This window comes from Meleagris gallopavo, chromosome 6 (assembly GCF_905368555.1).
Source record: "Meleagris gallopavo chromosome 6, MGAL_WU_HG_1.1, whole genome shotgun sequence".
In the NCBI taxonomy this organism is placed as follows: Eukaryota; Metazoa; Chordata; class Aves; order Galliformes; family Phasianidae; genus Meleagris; species Meleagris gallopavo.
In genome coordinates, this window is record NC_139409.1 from 41,023,363 (window position 1) to 41,046,268 (window position 22,906).

The 22,906-nt window shown below is 40.5% G+C and overlaps 1 long non-coding RNA gene across 1 annotated transcript; it reads left to right on the forward strand.

Annotated features, from left to right (window-relative positions):
- On the forward strand, positions 1-20,960 carry LOC109368288 (uncharacterized). The gene is made up of 3 exons (XR_014883975.1): positions 1-599; positions 12,089-12,194; positions 17,656-20,960. It is a non-coding gene; the product is annotated as an uncharacterized LOC109368288 (long non-coding RNA).
- The last annotated feature ends 1,946 nt before the right edge of the window (positions 20,961-22,906 follow it).

A 22,906-nucleotide genomic window follows, 5' to 3' on the forward strand; every position in this document is an offset into this window, starting at 1 on the left:
AGCTCACATCCTGCGCCGGCATGACGGCCTGGGGTCGGGGAGCTTCTCGGCAGTGTCTTGGGGGTAGCTTTTTTTTATTCCCCTTATCAAAGACTCCCCCACCAAACCCCCCTCACCATGTCCGCTGACCACGTCCCTCAGTGCTACATCCACACGGTTCTTAAACACCTCCAGGGACGGTGAGTGCACCACCTCCCTGGGCAGCCTGTGCCACTGCCTCACTGCTCTTTCTCAGAAGAAATTCTTCCTAATATCCAACGTGAACATCCCCTGATGCAATTTAACTCCTATCCCAACACTGTTACCTGGGAGCAGAGGCTGATCCCCACCTCACCACAGCCTCTCTTCAGGCAGCTGTAGAGAGCGATCAGGTCTCCCCTGAACCTCCTCCAGACTGAACAATCCCAGCTCCCTCTGCTGCTCCCCATAAAACTCGTGCTTCAGACCCCTCACAGCTTTGCTACCCCTCTCTGAATGCACTCCAGGGCCTCGATGTCTTTCTTGCAATGAGGGCCCAAAACTGAACACAGCACTCAGCAAGCAGTGTGGACAACAGAGGGATGATCACTTCCCTGCTCCTGCTGGCTGCACTATTTCTGGTAAGTAAGCCAGGATGCCGTTGGCCTTCTTGGCCACCTGTGCACACTGATGGCTCATGTGCAGCTATCTGTCCACTAACACCCCAGATCCTAATGCTTTCCAGCCACTCTGCCCCAAGCCTGGAGCGTTGCCTGGGGTTGCTGTGACCAGTGTGCAGCACACAGCACTTTGTGTTGTTGAATTTCATCCCATTGGACCTTTCTACCCTCAGGCAGATCAACACTTCTTCTTAACTGGTGTTGTCTGCAAACTTACTGAGGGTACACTCAATCCTCTTGTCCAGATCAATAAAAACATTAAGCAGGGCAGGCCCCAATACTGACATTGTGTGTCTGCAACAGGCACAGCAGACCTTCTTTGTGCTTAGCATTGGTGGAAGGCATTGGATATCTGTTTCTATGGACTCAGTACCGAGGAAGTGTAAACTGCTAGGGTCAAGAAATGCTAATGGGAGATCAGATGTGTCAGTAGAACTGGCTTTAGATGTGTCAGCCAGAACATTCTCTTGGCTGTGTGAAGGGCAGCATGGCAGCCGTGCTGCATTCTCCCCATGCTCAGGATTGGGTACCTGTGAGGAGCCTGACTAGATGACTTCCCTACTTGGTATGTTCTAGTGGGATTTTGTGTACCTGTGGTATTAGAAGAAGGTCTTTCAAAGCAAGTTAGAGTGGGGGGAAAAAAAAAAAAAAGGCATCTTTCTATTGTTTAATCTGAAAATGCTTGAGAACAAGGAGAAGCCCTTAGCAGAATATTGCCCTACTTCCCTTGGTCTCTGGACTTCCCATGCATTGGCTGCCAGCTGGGAAAGAAAAGGGACTATCTTACTCTACATCACACTGGTGCAGCCTCACCTTGAATATTGTGTGCAATTTTGAGTGCCTCAGTACAGAAAGGACATAAACTATTAGAGGTGGTCCTGTGTGGAGCTGGAGGCTGGACTCTATGGTCCTCATTGGGGGGCCCTCCCAAGTTGTGATATTCTATGATTCTGTGTTGTTTCATTGCTCTCTAACATTCACATTACTAGAGAAATGAAATTTGGTTCCCTACATTGGTAAAAGTATGATAGTAACTTACTCAAATACGTGATTTCCACCAGCCATGTGTGAAGTCACTTAATCAGGTTGTCTCCAGAGTGCACGGGATTGTGGTAGGAAGGCTTCCTGCTGGGAGGAATCCCACCTGCAGGCTGCTGCTGGAGCTCAGCAGAAATCTCAGTTCAGGTCCAGGGCTGTGGTAGAGCTAGGACTAGTGTTAGGGGAGTGAGAAGAACAAAACCTGCAGTATCAGATCAGTACTCAGCCACAGTTCCCTTCTAGAGCTGTAGCTTGCCCATTTGCCCTCCAAATGGCCCTTAGAAGTCCCATTTTCAGGCTACTGGCAAGCTGGACATTTTCTTAAAAGCTAGTGACTGGATAATCAGAAAATCTCCATTGGCAGCCTCTCCTGCTGATGCACCTCACATGCTGTTTGGACAGGAAACACCTTGCTGCTAACAATCTAAGAGCCTACACCTCCCTAAACAGAGTGCATGAGTGCTTGTGCTTCTCCCCATTGCTGAGCACCCATCTGTATTGTGAAGAGATGCCAGAGGCAGTGTGGTCAAAGCCTCAGACACCAGAGAAGAACATCTGTCAAATTGCTGTCCAGCTGTGCTCACCCCTTTGCCTGCAGGAGTTAAGTTCATTAACTTTGAAATTTAGTCCCCAGGCTATGAACTTAATTTAGTCCCCAGGCTATGAGAGTAGGGCTGTCTAACACTGAGGACTAGCTGTAGCTACTGTAGGCAGAGTTTGCTCCCAGCTGAGCACTTACTGTCTTGTAGGTGTGATGTATTCTTTCTGTGGACACAGTAGCACTCAGTTAGAAGGACTTCTCAAACCTACATTAGCACAGAATGGAAATTTCATAAGAGGGTAAGAAAAATTAAATTAGCTGCCAAATATATCAGCATGTTTTTCTCCAGCACCCAAATCTGCTGTCCTTTTGAAGAACACATCTGTGGGTAGCCATGCAAAATCATTCTGCCTTTCTGAATGGCATTTTCTGACTGCATGAGGCAGAAAAGCAAAACCACTGTGGTACCAGTAATCTCATTTAGATTATCGATGGGGATCATAAATAGCCTGGAAACTCACTGTTCTCTGGATTGTTTCCTATGGACCTCTAAAACTACTACCCCATGAGGATAGTCGTTCACCCCATGCTTGGAAATGAGTGGGAAAGGGTCAAAATGCAATTAAAAGAAATAGCAGGCTGTCTGTGGAAACAGTTGTCTGTGAACCAAGAAAAGTGCTGAATGCAAGATTATGCAACAAGGGAAAAAACAATAAATAAATAAATAGGGGGTGTTAATTTGGCAAGCTTAAAATTTTCATGGCCAGCATTGAACTGGCCTAATGTATTACATTAGGGAATGCCTAATGTAATGCTTATTATCCTAATTTTCCTATGGATACAAGGCTCAAGTTAATAAATTCCACAGCTTGAGGCATTTATGTTGTATGAAACCAAAACTTCTCTGGAAGAAAAAACAGATTCAGCAACATTCCACTCAAGCATCTTGGAGTCAAAACAAAGCTTTGAAACTCAAATTCACATGTTTTCCTGCAAATGGCCTGGGAGATTTTCACTGAACTGGTTCTTTATGTGAGTGTTTTGGATATATGTGTATTTGCCTTTGGATAGTAGGTTTGTTAATTTATCAATTGACGTTATCTGAATGGCATTTTTCTTATTATTAATTTGGGAGTGACTCAAGATTTGTGCATCTCACCCCTGATTATTTGTATAAACATTTTTAAACCTTCTGCAACACCCTTCTGCTCTATCAAATCTTCTGACAGCCTGTTCTGTGATTTAGCCTAACTTCGCTGCCCGCAATGTAACAGTGATCCCAGGGATTTAAATGGGAGAAAGTCTGAGCTGAGAAATGCTTTATAGTGTACTTTCTTTATGAGCACCTAAAGCAGGATTGCTTGAAATCCCCAGGCTATGGGGGATATTTGTTGTGTAGTCTTGTGGTGATTGTTTCTGAATGAGAATCACTTGCACCTGGATACTTCTTTCAAAACAGCGTGTACAAAATTACTTTCACAAAATGCAGTGTGAATCAGTATGGAAGAAGAAAGTTATATTTATTTTAAACAAAATTGATTTCAGTCACCTACACATTCTGTTCTAGCTCCAGTAGATGCACTCCCACCCCGTGTACTCAGAAACATCAAGGTGGATGTGTGAGTAACCCAGCCAGTACCCCTACATGCAACACTAAGAACATGGTGCTGGCTAGCATGTGCTCACTGCATCTCTGCAGTCCCCTGTGTTTTTCAATGATGAGCTGTTTTGTGGATGTAGCTCTTGCATATCCTGTACAATTCAAGCAGTTTTACTTTTTCTCCACAATATTGATTACTGCAGCATAGGTAATTGTTGATGTCCATTCCTTGTGTTTCCAGGATCTGGGTACAGTCTGTTCTCTTGTCAAAATAACAAGGAAGAGGACTGAGCATGTGGTGTGCTGCAATCTTTTTGCCCTTCTCCTGTTACCAGAGTGTAGGCTTTCTGGTCCTGCTGTGGACAGCCTTGTCCTTCAACATTTGCCTGTATCGTTGCTGTTGGCTGTGTCATTGATTGTCAGTGCACCCTGTTCCTCTAAGTCTTGCTCTGGTATTTCTTCTGATGCTTCCTGACATACACTGCTGTTTATGTTTCCTTCAAACAAAGCTTAGTATTTCTGATACAAATCTTTACAAGCCACGCAGCCAGTTAAGTTGTGATAACTTACATCTCCACCATTAAATTAAATTGAATGGCTTGAGAGCGGCCCTGAAGAGAAAGATTTGATGGAAGACTCAACATGAGCCAGCTATGTGTGCTTACAGCCCAGAAGGCCAACCTTATCCTGGGCCACATCAAGAGAAGTGTGACCAGCAGGTCGAAGGAGGTGATTCTGCCCCACTACTCTGCGCTCGTGAGATCCCACCTGGAGTACTGCATCCAATTCTGGGGCCCTCAACACAAGAAGGACATGGAGCTGTTGGAGCAGGTCCAGAGGAGGGCCACAAATATGATCAGAGGGCTGGAGCACCTCCTCTACAGGGACAGGCTGAGAGAGCTGTGGCTCTTCAACCTGGAGAAGGCTCTGGAGAGATGTTTTGGTGGCTTACCAGTACCTGAAGGGGGCCTACAGGAAAACTAGAGAGGGACTTTTTATAAGCACATATAGTGACAGGACAAGGGGAAATGGCTTTAAACTGGAGGAGAGTAGATTTACAGTGGATATTAGGAAGAAATTCTTTACTGTGAAGATGGTGAGACACTAGAACAGAGAAGCTGTGGATGCCCCATCCCTGGAGGTGTTCAAGGCCACACCTTATACTTTTGTTTCTTTTAGAATATGTCTAGTTTCACTTAGGAATTCTGTGTACAAAACCAAAACAAGGCTCTTGGGATGTGTTCCCTGAATACCTATTTAACTTGATTTTCACTGAAAATATCAATGCTTTGCCAAATGAGCTGAGCTCAGTACGATTCGAATCTGCAGGTTCAGTCATGAAACTTTGCCTAAGCTTTGTACCGCAAATCTCAAAAAAGTGAAGTCTGCAGGTCGGTCCACCAGCGATTTGCCTTCGGCAGTCACTGGGTGGCAGTGCTTCCTCTGCCTTGCTGCTCTTACTGAAATGCCAGCGCCTCACGGTGCCCCATGGCTCAGGCGTTCCCATCTAGCAAAGAGCTGTCTAAAACATTAAGTATTTCCAGGACTCGTGCAGCAAGCAGGGCAGCAAGCAGGGCTGAAAGCTGAGTTTCTTTTTTTTTTTTTTTTTTTTTTTTTTTTTGAAGTGATTCGAATTGGGGAAGATCTAATTCAGCAGTTTTGGAAGTTTGTTTTTATAGATAGATTTTATGGAAAACAAAGACCTACCATAAAAATCTGTAGCTCACTATTTCTAGGAGTTTGGCTTCCCATAGCCCACAGGTTTATGTCTCAGCAGATAATAATTTTACAAGACAACAGAAGGGTTTGTTCAAGCTTCAGGTACCATAAGGTTGATTGTTGTAAATGCATATGCATTACCCTTTGCTGGAATTTTAGAGGCAAAGAACAGAACAAAATGGCGGGACGAACACATTTCCAAGAAAAAAAAAAAGAAACAACAAACATGTCCTGATTGCTGTGAAATCTGGATCAAATTAAAAAGATTTCCTTCTAAGGGAGATTACATGAGTGTGAGCTCTTTGAGAGCAGGTAGTCTGAAGAAAATATACCAAAGTAAGTCAGTTGTTAAGCATTCAGCCTGCCCAGCGTGCAACTGGCAGAAGATTTGGAATAGTAACATCTGGGAAGGTGATGCAGGGCTAGGAACATCTGCTTGACCTGTGGTATTAGTTATGAGGGTATTATAATAGTTTTATTGGTTATATATGAATTATATGTAGTAAAATATAACCAGAAAAAAGGGCAGATACATTTGTTATGGCCAGTCCCACCTCTGAGTTAACTATCTCCAGAAACACGTGCCAGAGCAACCGCTGTGATACTGGATGTGTCTTCATGAGGAAGGAGTGAGAGCAAGAACATACAGTCTGCTCTGGAGATGATCCTGGGTTGTGAGTTTAGTTCACTTAAAAATTATTGCATCTTATTCTTTTAATGTCAATCTCCTGATGCAGATAGAAGCAGTGATGTTTATACTGTGACATCAAACAGTGCCCTTTTTCCTCCACTCTTACCCTTCCTCACCAAAACACTGGAAGTTTGGGGAAATCCAGTCCTAGAGTTTTTTGTTTGAACTTTCCCTGCATCAGCCATTATATTTAGCTCTAAATTCCAGCCTGCATATGACAACTAATATTGCCAAAGCTTGTGGTTATTCAGTTTTGAGGAGAAAACTGTTGAATTGTTGGGCCTGTCTGTGGTGAACGATATATAACCAGATGCCTGGGATAGCTAGAAATATCAGTTAGATGTATGCATAAACTATGTTCACAGGTGCAATATCAGAGTTGTTAGTCTATCATCTTGCTTTCAGGTAAAATACCAGGCAGTTTCTATTTTTTATTAGCTTCTCCATTACCTGCTCTCAGTAAACAGGTTGTTGGCTTTTTTGGATAGACATTTGTGCATATCTTCACCTTCCACTCAATGTAGTTACCCAGCCTGATTTTTAGTGTATGCTGCACCTAATAAATGTGCAGCTGCCATAGCTACTGTAACTATACAAATACAAAGAGAAGCTCTTCCACTTTTAAGGAGTGGCAGGAGGCAGGTAATAAACCAAGGCTTCGCTCCTTGCACACAAAGCAGGTGAAAAGAAACACACCAGGCTTCCCTGCAGGCTTTGCTCTTATGAGCAGGTACTTCAAGAACTGCAACATAGCTGCCACTTCTGAGAGCAGCCAGAGAATAAGAAAGAGTGAGGCAAAGTGCTACTGCTCTTGAGAGAACCCTCTCTAATAAATCCAGTTATAATTAAGCTAGTGATAACGGGATCTTAAAATAATAGCGCATTCATTTTTGGAAATTTTTATTTTCCTACTTGCCTTCTTCCATTTTCAGGCTCTTTTCTCTTGTTCTTTTCTCTCCGCTGGTTCAAGAAAATCACCTCTACTACATCCACTAGTGTGAGGCTGTTCACCAAAGATTTTGCAACTTTCCTGAGCACTTAGCTTTACTTGTATTGATGCATTGTCATGTGTGCATCCTAATTCTCCACTCTCTGTTTTCTTCTCTCTCTGTTTTTAAAGAACACCTTGTATAATAGAACTGCTGGAAATTCACTTATTTTTAACATGCTGGGTAAATCATATTCTCACATGTAGCAGCTTATTCTTTTTCTGTCTGCTCACAGTAAGAGATCTGATTTCTGCTCACCGAATTCTCTGGCAAGTTGTCAGTTGGCTATAATGAAGGTAAAATTGGGTCCAAGAGTGTTAAATAAGATCTTCTCCAGTACAGAAAAGCATACCCAGTCTTTCAGCCATATCACTCTATTTGCAAACACCAGAAAAAGTCTTTTTTTTTTCTTTTCTTCTCTCTGAGCCATGACAACATGATATGAAATGGCTACTAACAGCTGTTTGAATTCTAGTAGATGGGAGCTAAAATTCAGCCAGCAGCTTGCTGCAAACCCAATACATTGTGGTCGACACATGGACCAAGAACTGCAGCCTCTGTATCTCAAGAACAAAAACATTTGTGCAATCACCAAGAAAGTTACAGGTATTGGTTTGTTGGAAGAGATTTCTTTCTTTGTTTTCTCATTCAGAGCTTACTGCCTCTTACTTTGCTTGTCTCTGAAATTCAAATTGCTAGTCACTCTTTAAGGTACAATAATTTTAAATTGCTATAAAATTATTCTGAAGCTACAGCTGCATTTTCATTCACACTTTTAGTGTTCACCTAGTATATTTTAAAGTGTTTGGGGCTTTGGGCCAAGCTTTACTATAAACCATAATAAATAGTTGGCTGACTTACTTGGGTATCTTCCTTCAGCAATCTGTTTCTTGCTCTCAGATTGGCCTTTGCAGCTGACATACCTGCTTCTTTTCCTGCCAGCATTTTATATTTTCCAGCTGAAGCAAAACATATCTTGGTTCAGCAGTCTACCAGCTTTATGATTCCTCAACACTATTTCCAGTCAAGTATTTTCAAGTTTCTTTGACCTCTGCCTTCCTAACCCACCTGCTTTAAGAAAGCATGCTTATTGTCTAACTCACAGAGTACTCTAGCATTAGAAATTCCTAACTTGTGTTTTTAAAATGGCGAGTAAGAGTATGACAACATTGCTGGCTTTGACTCACTGGTTGCTTTGCCCAGCTTGCTTATCTATTGACTTCAGTAAGGCCGCTAGTATTCCCTAACCTCAGCAAGAAAGTACATGCAGCTCCATCTTAAAGAGATTCTTTTAAAAATCCTTGCTGGCTGCAGTTCACCTCTGCTCTCCCCACACCGCTCATGATTTCCTGTTTTCTGTAGCCTCACTCCTATTTGCGCCCTGCATAAGGCATAACTGGAGAGGAGAGAAATCAATAAGAGATAACCAGTTCTGATAAAGCCAGAGGACTACTATCCACTCCTACTTTTTCAAGTTAGGTCACAGGAGGCTGCAATGAGGAAATTAAAAAATATTAAAAGAGACTGTGTCCCTTGGCAGGATGCTGAAGGGACCAGGAGTACAGATAGTGTTCTCTTTGATCCTCCCAGTTGGTGACTGGGACCTGGGTAGAAGGAGAGATCAGTTGAAGGAATGGCTGTGTGAATGGTGTCGCACTCAGAGTTTTGGCTTCTATGATCCTGGATGCACTTTTGATAAACCAGGCATGTTAATGTTGGATGGGATGCAAATGATCTGGATGGGCAGGAATGTTCTGGGCAGCAAGTTGGCTGGACTGATTAGCAGAGATTTAAACTAGATTCAGTGGGGGAGGGAGATGTACTTCTGAGTGACAGAGAACAGCTAAGGAACACCATCACTTTGGGAAGCAGCAGGGAGAAACCTCAGATTTGTCCCAGAGGAATTTGGGAGCACTGCTCTTAGAAGGTATCACAGCTCATAATCCAGCTGAAGTGCCTCTACACCAATGCATGCAGCATGAAAAATAAGCAGGAGGAGATGGAAACCATGGTGTAATTAGAAAACTATGACCTAATTGCTATCACAGAAACATGGCAGGATGAATCACACAACTGGAATATTATGATTGAGGTTTACAAACTTTTTAGAAGAGATGGGCAGGACAGCAGAGGCGGGGGTGTTGTCCTCTATAGTATGAAGTGGTTAGATTGTGAAGAGCTGCCTTTAAAAAAAAACAGCCATGAACAGGTTGAGAGTTTGTGGGTTAAAATTAAGAACCAGACCAAAAAGGGACACCTGGTGGTCAAGGTCTGCTATAGGCCACCAGATCAAGGGGAGCCTGTAGATGGCGCTCTGAGCTGTAGCAACTATGCTCGGACTGAGTTTGTGATCTCGAGAAATAAGGATCTGTCAAAGAGCAGTCAGGATCCTTAATTTTAGGAGAGTGAACTTACAGACGTTTAAGGAATTACTGGATGAGATCCCCTGGGAAACCGTCCTTAGGGACACAGGAATGGAAAAGAACTGGCAGATCTTCCAGTCTGATAGCACAAGAGCTCTCCATCCCCCAGACAAGAAATCAAGCAGAGAAGGCAGGAAACCATCAGGAACAAGGACCTTCTGGTTAAACAAGGGGAGAAGAAGGAAGTGTACAGGCAGTGGAAGTAGGAATGGTGAATGGTTGGCCTGGGAAGAATACAGGGATGCTGTCCATCTGTGCAGAGATGAGATCAGAAAAGACAAGGTGCAGATGCAATTGAACTTGAAAAGAGATGTGAAAAATATCCGGAAGGGATTCTACAAGTACATTGGTCAGCAGAGACAGGCAAATAAGAGTATACCCCTTCTCATAAATGAGAAAGAACTGGCTTCAACAGACACAGAGAAGGTTGAAGTACCCAGTAGATTCTTTACCTCAATCTTCACTGACAGTCAGTTCATGAACCTCTAGGCAGGGTTTTGGGGCAGAAAATCCTTCCCACTGTAAGAAAAGAGCAACTCTGAGGCCTTCTGAGGCTGAACATGTACAAGTCTATAGAGCTGGATGACATGTAACCCAGGGTCCTGAAGGAACTGGTTGATGTGGTTGCCAAGCTACTCTCCATCATATTTAAAAGGTCATGAAAAAAGGTGCCTGAAAAAAGGAGAAAGGAAGACGTGGGGAACTAAGGGTTTGGAAGACTCATCCATATATCTGAGAAGATCATGGAACAGTTCCTCCTGGAAGTTATGTTAAGATACATACAAGTTGAGAAGGTAATCTATGACAGCCAGCCTGACTTCAGCAAGGGCAAATCATTTCTGACCAATCTGGTGCTCTTCTACAATGGACTGATGGTGTTGGTCAACAAAGAATGGGCAACTGATGTCAGCTACTTAGACCTGTGCAAGGTATTTGGCACAGGTCCACAACACATCCTTATGTCTACATGATGTGGATTTGAAAGGAGGACTATTTGGTGGATAAAGAATTGGTTGGATGATCACAGGCAGAGGGTTGTGGTCAGTGGCCCTCTGTATTCTTTAAAAAGGCCATGTAGGATACTAATCTGTTTCACTCTCAATTGGTTGCTTTTAATTGATCTATGTCTCTTTTAAATTTGGGGTTAGCAAGTGAAGTGAAATAGTTCTCGTAACATCTTTAGATAATAATTCTTTGAAGAGCAACAGAAAGCAACCTAGGAAGAAAATGCTTCCTACAGGACTTGCACTTTCTGGGGTGATGGTGTTTGCATAAGGCAGCCCTGAATCATCTAGACATTCTGATAATATATGTATCCACTGACTGACCAATACACTGACTGTGAAAAACAGTATTATCACAGCTGACTTTGGTCGGAAGTAGTGAGTAGTGAAAGAAGAGCAAGAGTGAGCTGGAGGGTAGGAATCGCAGCTCTAATATGCAGCAAATGGCTTAGTGTTGGCTCCAACTCTGAGATGGGAAAAAGTCTTACAGCTCCTCATAGGCCATGCTTTAGTTGTGAAACCAACTGATGGCAAAATTACAGTAGGAAGTACCATTTGGGGATTTACATCAGATAACAAATGTGCCTTTGTAAGGAAATACCACAGAGCCAGTCATGCAAGAGCAAGAGGGAAATGGAACGGTGTCTGTAAGGGCAGGGAGGGCCCAGCACGAGTCAGAAGGCAAAAGAAAAGCGTCTTCTTTGCACCAGAAAGTGAAGCACAATCTCTGTCCTTGTGCTCTTTAAATACAAGGACAGTTTTCGCCATGTACAAGAGCAGAATTGGCTATTTCAAAACATGGAGCAAAGCACAGATTAGACCCATTTTCCACCATGTGCTACAGCTCAGCTGGCACAGCAGCGTTGTACAAAGAAAACATATTTTCTTTCTTCAATAAAAAGCACAGTTCTGCTATGCTTCCATTTTAAACTAATTGTACATTGGAGTACAAAGCAGATAATTTTAAAGACAGATTTTTCATTCCCAGGCTGGAGATGATTCCATTTTCCAGCTGCTGGAAAACATTGTTAGCTGATCCTGTAATGGAGTCTCATGTAAGAACTGCCTCATAACCATCAAGTGTTGCCAGCTTTTAGTTTTGTGTTCTGCTTCATAAACTCCAAAAAGCAGCTCAATGTGTTTAGGAACTATTTCCCTGTTTTAAAAGGAACCAGAGTCTATTCCAGGACCCAAGCCAGTTCCCTTACAGTTTAAAATGAAGACAGATTGCCATGAGCTTATTTCAAAAAATGAAGAAGTTGTTTTTGCAAAACAATTTCTTGTTCTTTTCTCTCTCTCTCTCTCTCTTTTTTTTTTTTTTTTTTAAGAAACAAAAAATTGTGCTTTTTATGTCTTTGAAGAGCAGTGAATAAGCCCTGCAAAACTGGACCATTATATGTGCCTGTTAGTCAAGTATTAACATCATAATATTTTTTTTTTCCTAGGCAGAAAGCAGTAAGGAGTCAGAAGCCATTCTCTCTGATTCTACACCAGCAGGGTTCAACTCACTCCAAATCAAGGTGGAGTTGCTGAGGAGGGACTAATTATGAGGTCTGTAGGATTTCTCCCTTCAGTTGTTAATTTGATTATAATCTAAGACAGTGTTAATCACTTTAGGTCAGCTCTGTGTCACCTGACTTCTGTAAAACAAGAGAAATCTCGTCTAAATCCTGATGAGTTATTGCTACATTTTTCACTTTTGTAGGCAGCCTGTAATACTGAATAAGAAAAAGAGGCAATTTTCTTTTCGTACTTAGAAAGACAGAGCAATGCTACAAACTTGTACTGTTATTCATGTTGCGTATGTCCCTAAGAAATACTAGAGTGGAATTTTCTAGGGGCTGCAAGAGTACTTCACAAAATAAGTTCACCAAGGAGAACATCAATCACCAACTGTGCACCTTCCAAATATCTGAGCAATTTGCCTGGGCAACACAGGATCCTTGGTCTTAGTGGACAGTTACATGCGTGTTGAATTTCACCTACAGTTTTTTTTTCTGAAAAGAAAAGGAGAATGGAAAAAACCCAAACACGTATTTTGCAGTTGGCTGTTTATCATTTTCTATGAAAAACTGGCAGCTTCCATCATGTCTGGCCAGATGTAAATGGATGAAAGTGCCAACTAGATAATGGCCATATATACATATATGTACATTACATATTATATATGTACATAAATTAAAACAAGGAGAGCTTCCATTAATTTACTCCTATGATTTTTACTTTGAGAAAGGAAGCAATAAGGATTTTACTTAGCAGAATCAGAGGGCAGTATCCCAAGGCAAACAATCAACATTGGAACAGTTCAAAGATGCAAGAGGATGTGTATTTATTCTGTTCAAGGGGAAATATGCAGCTGTAATCCTAATTTAAAAAAAAAAAATAAAGAAAAAAGATCTCCTAGGGTTGTTTTCTTCTAAATCTATTCAAAAGAACATTTTAAAATGCTGTGACCTCTTTTCTTCATAATTTCATTCAAAACAAACCATAGTATGAAGAAGTTTACTAGTTTTAGTCCTGATATTTTGTTACTAGTGTGTTCATTATGTAGGCTCCCTCCTATACTGGAGAATTGCAAAGCAATCAGAGCAGTGTACTGGCCTGGGAAGCCATGGCAGGGCCTGGACTACAGATTTCCTACGAGTTTTGCATGCATACTGAACAGAGGTGTATGGAGAGGGTAAGTGCCAGGTGTGACACTGCAATGCTGGGAGAAGCCTCTAGTCAAGATACACTGAAACCCACAAACCACTGAAACCCACAAACCACTGAATTCTCCACAGGAAGTTATTTTATTTTCTGAACCCAAAATGCAATTTAGCTTGTTGTGTCCTGACTAGAAATAGTGTACATGCAGCATGCTGAACTTCCAAATGTAGGTATGTAAAAAATATATCTGTTATATCCTATTTGTCCATCTCTTTCTGTTCCTCTGAATTAAAACACTGGGCTTTGGTCACTTTTTCCTCAGAAAATATGTTAACAATCATCATTTTTCATTGTGAGAAGGGCTAAAAAATTTATCACCTCAACATCATCACCTTATATTTCACTATTGTACTTTACAGCAAAGAGTCTGAAGTGCTATTTATACTGCCAGTTCTCTTTTCACAAAGCTGTTTTTAAATCAGGGATTTAAATTAATCACTCTCAAACTAATCAGTGAATCAGTTCCAAATCTGGCAGCCAGTCCATGTTGATATAGGATTTTCTGCATGTATGTATTCCCAAATTTTGTTTGCACAGTATTTTATTGCAAATAGAAAAAGTAAATGGATTTGTCAATTATGAATGAAATCAAACCAAGATGAATGAAATCAAACCAAATCAGACTAGGGAGAAAAATGATGTGTACTCCCAGCAACCTGTCAGTATGGCCCGAGCTAGCAGGGAGTTGACATCTAGTACTTATGTGCTAGATCTTCTTATGAATAATAAATCACTTTTTCTTTTTGCAAGCAACATGCACTTTGTTCATCGTTTGAAATTCTTTACATTATTAACAGCTTGTTAGGAATTTTAGAAGCTGAGATGAAGAAAATACTCGGGAGATCCTACATAGTTTATATTCAGATTTCATACTTGTCTTTTGTATACCTGCCTTCCTACTTTACAAGATATTTTGCATAATTCGTAGGAGGGAGGAAAGTCTGGGAACTTCTCTGGGGCATTTGGATGCCGTAACTATTCTGAAATACAATTTGAGTAACACACACCGTTTTTGTAAGTCACTACATTACACACATTGAGTGTGGCCAAGTTTTCAGTATTGTTTTCAGTTTAGTTTTTTTTGCCTGTCAAAACTAGCAAGGGCAGGTTATGTATATATAAAAACAGGTTTAGAAATTTGTGATTGGAGCATCTGCTAGTTCAGAAGCCGTGTGCAGGGAGACTCTTGCTTCTTCATAGAAGGAGACACTGATGTTTGTGGAGGGAGTGGTGAGGAGGGCAGCAGAACACTGACTATGCAGTGAAAGGAAGATGGTACAGACAAGTGGGGAAGCTGTGTAATATTTCAGTCTTCAGGACTCTTTTCCAGAAATAAGATCTGTGTGTGCTTTGCAGGGAATTTAGATCTGGCGTGGAAAGGGAGAGGAAAGAAGGCTGGAATTTGTGTTTTTACTCAAGTACTGTTTTCTGTTCAGTTCATTACACTTTTACAGCTTCTGGAACTGATGTGCCAAGGTGTATATTTCTTCTTGGGAGCATACCAGCAGAACACAGGTCCTAAAAGAAGCTGTGAAGAAACAAGGGAATATAACAAACGGCTTAGGTGCATACAGCTGGCTTCTCAGAGATTGGGGAGCGGGGTAGAGAATAATCCCACTCATCCACTGAAGAAAGTATCACACAGAAATCTGTCTTTATAGCAAAAGCTTGTTTCTATCCTCAACTTAATTTAAAAACTTCTTGCTATGATTTAGCCAGCAAGCTGAGGCCATTATCTGAGCAAGGAAGTGGTCCTGTAAGAGCTGCATTGAACAATTGAGAAATAGGCCTACATGTTTGCTCCAAAATATGCCAAAAGACAGGAAGTTTTCTCTGTAGAGGAAGGAAATTCCATATTGTCACTGGAAGAGTTTAGTCAGCAAGAAAAGCAACATGAAAAACATAGCACAACAGAGGAAAACTCTGGGGTTCATGAAGCACAAAACAAAACCTAGATGCTGTACCTCTTCCTTCCATTCCTTCACATTATCTGAAATAAACCAAATTGGAAATGTCACTAGTAATGATTTTTCTGCAAGAAAGCCTTACTACTAAGTTCCCTTTTGTGAAATGTTGTCCTGGGCCAGCTGAGTATATCCAAGTCAAGAGTGAGCAGCACAGCCCTCTGATTTGAAAACAGGCAAGTGGGGAATAAAGGGGATTGCTGCAGCAGGTGCAAAACTCAGCAGAAAAGGGATTGTGTTTAGGCACAGACCTTGCAAAGAGGACCATCCTGTTCTTGCACACCCCAGAAATCTCTAAAGGAACAGCCAGGCTTTGCTTTAGGTCTTGAAATTATGCATAGGTTGCTGAAAGAAAGGATACTAATTAACTGTTCATTAGTTCTTTTCTAGAAGTAATTTATTCTTCTTTCTTTTATATTTTTTTTCTTCCAGTAGACATCTCTTCCTCTGTTTATGTGGCACAAAGATAACCTGCAGGGATAAACGGAAATTGAGTTTGTGCCCTTATTCCTAGAGTAATTTGAATTGATGTTATATTGATGGTTGAAAAAAAAAAAGACAAAAAAAAAAAAAACTAGCCTACTTTCTGGGCATTTTTAATGATGACTTAGCCATTTCTTCTTGTTTATTTTGGACTTCTAAATTATTTTTAAATTATTTTCTTATTTTCTATACCTTAATTCTCACATCCATCTTATACAGAGATAATCACTTCACATAAATGAGACAGAAATTTCTTCCAACAGTGATTTGTAGCAGTGATTTAAAATTGAAAAGACAGATAGTCTGGTACACTAAGGAATTAATAATATCTGCAAGGCATCTCCTTCAGTGCTTTAACTGATACTCTTCAATGCATGAGCTTTGTTTTTCTTACTGAAAGTCCTGCAGGAATGCCACATCTGCTCATCTGTGTGGGTAAAGCTCAGCAAATCTCAACATTAATTCAGCAGAATGCTCTGTACTGGTAGACAGCCAAGGCAATTAAACAGCTATCCTGATAAGGAGAGGCAAAAAAGTTTCTGAAAAGAATCACTGTGGCATAAAGTACCAACAAAGAAAAAATATGGCAGTAAGGAGATTACTCACAGCATTTAATTTTTCTTTGGCATTTATTTCCTTATTAATGCTGGGATCTCTGTACATGATGGAAGTGAAGTTTGGCATTTCATGCTGATTTAAAAGCTTGCTAATACTAATCTCCCTGTGTCACTGAATGAATGCATCTCTGCTAAGTAGTCTCACTATCATTAAGTATAATTGCTCTAAATTAGCATCCAGGGAGATGCCCTGGATAAAAAAAAATCCTGGTTAAAAGGTTTGTACTGTAGCAGTAGTTGTTTGAATTGACACATGGTTTGGATTTTATGACATTGCTCTGAATAGTTACTTTGATTTTAGGTAAGACATTTTTCAAGGGTATGAGGGTTACACACTGACTACATCAGACTGAAAAAATACCAGTGTATTTGAAAAATATCAATGCATTGCACAAGGTCAGTTTGCCATACAAATTCTTCAAACGATCCTCTGAAGAATATATGCTGGAAGAAGTTCTTTTCTTTTTGGGGCTGTTGCATTTAGCTTCTAATTATCCCACAGTGTAAGGCTAATATGATAATTCTGTAGGCTAGACATTTCTCATGTGGAATAAGGAATAATTTAAAATGGTCATTAGAAGCTGCATGATTTTGAAAATTGAAATTATTTTCATTTTGTCCATAACATAGGTAATTGTGCTAGTCTTCCTTACAAGGTAGTGCTAGTTTCTGGAGTTACTAGGTAAGGTAACAAGGAGGCATCTGCACTGTATTGTGCTCTTGGTTACCTTTACACAGAAATATGCCAAAGAACAACTTCAGATAACAAAATAATCTGATGCTTGAGAGAATTTTCTCTGTAATTAATCAGCATCTGAGGACATTAGCATGTTTGCTTAAGAAGGAATTTTTTTTTATTACTTGAGGTTCACAAACGAAGGTTATGCAGCATGAAGGTCAGCCTTTAGTTAAACGTGACAAGCCTTGTTTCAGAGGATTATTAAAAAATATATTTTTTATATTTAATAATTTGCCTCCCAACCATATTTAATTACTAGCTGTTTTGTTATCTTTTATCTCATGTCCAGCAAGCTAAACTGATAGAAAATTATCGTGTTTTTGATATAAAAGAATGTCTTTAGCTCCCTGCAGAGAATCATTGCATGTCCAACATTTGCTTCCACCAGTTTTAGATTCCACTAGCACTGAAGCACTTTTAAGTATTATTAATTCATATTCATGTGCACACAATAAGCAAATGTATTTTGAAACCATGCTGATATAATCTGTCTTTCACAGACTGCTCCAGTCAAAGCACCAGGACTGTGTTGGACAGGAAGGAAAAATGAAACTCCAGGATAAGGAATTCCACAGAGGAATCTGCAGCCCATTCATCTTGTCCCTCCCCAGGCTCTATACAAGAAAGTCATTGCTGATTTTACAAGTCAGTAAAAAAAAGGTGATGGACGCTCTCAGGTAATCAGACAGGATTGGCTGTATTCTCTGGATTGTAAGGGACTTGGTTTCATAGCACAAAATTTGTTCCAGAGATGACTATTTATGCTGCTTTTGCTACCTCGTTAGAGATTTCCCAAGGAACAGTACTACCATGGAGCAAATTGCTTTTTTGCTGACAGTGCCTACCGCCTACATACCACACCTTTGTTTGCACTTCATGGCAGCGCCTAAACTGCAGCACACGTATCCTTATGTGAGCCTGGCATACCAGATGGACATGTTGGCTCACTCTTAAGAGTTGAAGGAAGATTTTGTAATATTTTTCTTCACGTTTTCATGTGCCAATAACAGGAGCATGTGATCCCTAATTCCTGAGGTACAGCGTTACTCCTCCTCCCATGCCAAGCCTTTTCTGAACAGGTTTAGCCAGCTGTGCAGCTGTAACAGTCATTTTTCTCTGCTATCTACAGATAGATACTAGAATAATACTGCAAAAATTCCTTTCACTTCCTTGTGGATAAATAAAGATCTGATTCAAAAGTTGCAAATGTGAAAGGATTGTATCATAGTATCTCATAATGCCACAGTATAAGAAAATGCTAGTCCTTGAGTGATTTAGCTTTCTAGTACCACCTTTCTGTAGACTTTCAGGGCAGGGTTGAGTAAGGTCACTGATATTGTCTTAAGGACCAATGATTTTCAATGTTTCATTCTTTTATGTTTAGATTTTAATTATTCTTTGTTAATTCCTCTCTACAAATTAAAGTTCTGCAGAGAAGATTGAGTGTGTGAAACATACATGGTTTTTACATTATTTTATTTCATTTTCTTATGAATCTGCTAAATGAGTGAATCACAGGAGCCACACTCTGACCAACAGATTACTTGCCAGCAGAGCACTAGCTTGCTTTGAGCTTTGCTTGTGGAAGTTGCAGAATGTCCATCAGTGGAACCCTTTGAGATCAGAGCAAATAAGACCAACATAAAGTTTAGGTCAGAACAATAGGCTATGCCATTGCTTCTCAGACTTTTTTTATTGGAAGAAAAAGCCAAACTTTAAGCAGAGAAAAATAGATTTTGCCATACCTTTTTCTCATATATGGAGACAACCTGTTTATATTCACTGACCATTATTTTTATTCACTTCTTTACTTATATTTTGCTCCATGTTCTGCTAACTGGTTTGTTGTTTTTTTTTTAATTGTTCAGCAAATGTGTCATCTAAGATGCGATGAGCAAGTGGTAAAAAAAATCCTGAGAAGCACTGAAGTGGGTAACTTCTACAGAGCCTTTATATCCATTTACTTTTTGGCTGATATGTACGTGTTTGCAAATAGATGTTACCAGGCATCCTACTTGCACCATTTACTGCCAACTAGTAAGAGTAGGAATATGAGACCTTCTGTGTTCCTCTGCTCCTTTGGCACACAGTATCGTAAGCTACCAGGACAAACACAAATGTTCATTGCTGCAGTCTACAGCCCATTCATCCAAATATCATTCTTTCTGTGACCTTTCATGTAGTAGTTGTTTGTAGTGATTGTAAAAGCAGCAAATTTTGAGGCAAGGGAATTTTCTGTACGTTCTCACTTCTACCTGTTTTATTTCTGATGAAAGGTCCTGATTGACAGAATGACACGTAATCTGTTTAAAGAGCAGACTGGATGGATACTGCTTTGCAGCTAATACTTCGTGAGGTTTTTGTGAGCTCTGAGTCAATATGAATGTCAGCGTGGGGAATATATCTAATCTTTCTGCGTAGCTGTTTTTATCAACCTTCTCCTCAGGCACTTATAAGTAGCTGATAAAGCTTTCAGTAGAACTTGCTGTGATGCATACTAAAACTGATTTGCCCAACCTGTCACTTGTGTTATCTAGCAGAAGTTTAAGGCTTTAAACTAGTCAGAAAATTTAGAATTCGAATTGTCCTTTGGCTGAAAAGGAGGTGATCATCCCCTCTGTTCTGCCCTTGTGAGGCCCCACCTGGAGTACTGCATCTAAGTCTGGGGAAAGATGTTGAGCTTTTGGAGAGGGCCCAGAGGAGGACCACAGAGATGATGGGAGGGCTGGAGCACCTCTCCTGTGAAGACAGGCTGAAGGAACTGGGCTTGTTCAGCCTGGAAAAGAGAAGGCAGTGGGGAGTCATCATTGAGGCCCTCCAATATGTAAGGACAGCTTATAAATATGTGGAAAACAACTTTTATATGGGGAGATAGTGATGGGACAAGGGGGAATGGTTTTAAATGAAAGGAGGGGAGATTTAGATTAGATGTCAAGAGAAAGGTTTTTACTGGGAGAGTGGTGAGATGCTGGAACAGGCTGCCCAGAGAGGCTGTGAATGCTCCATCCCTGGCTGTCAAGGCCAGATTGGATGGGGCCATGGGCAATCTCACTGAGTACTTGATCAAGTGGCAGGCAACCCTGCCTTTGGCAAGGATGTTGGAACTTGGTGATCCTTGAGGTCCTTTCCAACACAAGCCCTTCTGTTGTTCTATGATTCTATGATTCTATGAAAGAGTATGTGAGCATTACCAGTTTTTGTTCACTGCAGCCGTTTTAGAACTAAGGAGAGCAACACTTCAGTTTGGAGCACTGCTGCTTGACTGGAAAAAAGCGTAGCATTACAAGTGATGATTTTATGAGTATTTTGTGACCTTGACAGTGGTAACACAGTGTTAACAGTGTCTTTTTTGAACATGTGACCCCATTAATAAATGGCATTTTATAGTATCCCAGTGTGAACCCTGGCATGACCTCATTGAAGGTACTCTGGATTCGTATCAAAACATTTTCACTGGAAATTGTCCTCTGATATCCCTTGTTTGAACTTTCATGATATTTTTTAGATTCAGTACCATGGTTATACAATGGTGCTGTAATGTCAGCTGTAGAAGCAGAAAAGATGCAGCATATGCAGTGCTTTTGCGAAATGCCTATTTTGCCTTCTAGTGTTCCTTCACATCCATCACAGATGAATCTAAGAATGGAGGCAAGACTTTGTTTTTGGTCTTTTTTGTGGAAAACGCATACAGTAAAACTTATTCATATAAATGTATTTCATATGTGTTACCTCTACATATACATTCATCACCGGACAAAATACACGAGATAATTTTACATTGAGAGCAAGTAGCCAAAAGATGGAATTAAGCACATCCTATAATTTAATATCAGGTATTTTGAATGATGTATTTAAAATTTTGATAATGGATGTGACTTATAACTATTTATTAGAGCATTAGAACACTGCAGTTTTATATGATAATGCAGCCATTTTGTGATTACGGTGTGGTTATTTACCAGTGTGCACTGCTTCGTAGTGGCTGTAACAGACTGACTGGGTACTGGGCCTTAAAGAACCCCTCACCCTTAGCTGAGATTTGGTCTGTGTTTCCAACTGCCTTGTCTTGTGAGAACTCCTTGCAAATGCATCAGGCAAATTTCACATGAATACTTTATTTGGCATACAGACATGGATATTAAGGACTTTTTTTTTTTTCACCAGAAGTACTTATTTCTATCTCAGCAACCTTCTCCTCTCTCATACAGTACATTATTTAATTTCCATTAACAGGCACTCTGTGAGCCCATTTAATCAAGAGAAAGAAATAACAGTACTTTTGACTCAAATTGTGATACAGTACAAAAATAAATACAGATGTCTCTTATTTTCAGGCTCCCTTCAGGTGGACAATTGACAGTTTAGGCAAATGTTTTCTTGCACTGTTAACAATTTTCTACTAAGTGTATCATAATACATCTATTTACAGAACCAAATTGTATTGACAGCAGGGAGCACAGTGCACTTTTTGTAAAGTCAATCTGAAGATTGTTATTTAAAGCAGAATCAAAGGCTTATGAAGAAGATATGGACTTAGCTCCCATGAGGTGATAAGGGAAATTGCATTGAGACAACAGAGCAGAAGGTTAGCTTACTGCACTCTGCAGTGGAGAGATATGAGAAGCAAAAGGGAACAGTCGTAAATCACAGGGTAATGTCATCATGTTATTTCATGGGATGCCCTGGAAAAATGAACAGAAGGAGAGTAATGTTATGCCTTACACATGCACTGTAAGCATCCATGGTACGATGGAGTGATCCAGCTGCTGAAGATGGGCTCTAAACAGAAAAAAACATGGGAAGGTGAGATGCCTTTTTAACTACGGTTAGGACATTAACTCCATGAGAAACCTGCTTAATCAGTGTTCTCCTGAAAGCATGGAACATACCTCTTTATACCCCATCCAAATAATCACAGCAGCTCAAGTGTATTCAATAAGCTGACTGTTCCACACACAGGTAGTTTTTAAATAGATATTTCAATTAAAAAAAAAAAAAGGAAAACAAAAGAACATGGAGGCATGAGGAGAATTGAAGTTTCCTTATTACATTATCATACCATTTCAAAGCCAGTAGAGCACCACTGGTGTGGGCAGATAGCAATTGGGGAAAAGAGTGACTTCACTTCCAAGACACTGGGGACTACATTACCTTGAAGTTGCTTGGAGAAACTAAAGAATGGACTGGAAGTATGCTGCAAGCTAAGCCTTAAGCTGGGTCCTACAGCACATATGCTGAGCTAGCTTTGGCAGCAAGCTCACCAGAAAGCTGAGTCTGAAAACCACTCTCTCAATCTATGCATTCTGTCCAAAGAAAAAATATTCTAGGATGGGGCAAGTTTTCCTGCTCTTCAAAAGGCAATGTGACAGAGGTGTAAGGGCACAGTATTGTAATCCCACATGAGTACATTCCCATTGCACAGAAACGGGGAAAAATGTGCCTGCATTTTGGTACCAGCAGTAAATGATACTCTCTTGATATGGCTATCTGTCCCAGTACTGCAGTATTACTTCTCAAATTTTCTGTATAATCCACAGAGTGACTGAGCATTTCCCAGTTATGTGCATTATCAATAGGATAATTCTGTTCCAACCATACCTTAAATATTTTCTGACTGACAAATTGTGTTTCTTTATCATGAGAGCATAATTATGTTTGGAAAGGGTATTTGTGCATAATCATTGTGTCATATTTATCATAATGGGTAGAAAGCTAACAGAATAACTTTTCCATAGAAACGGGAGTGCTGAG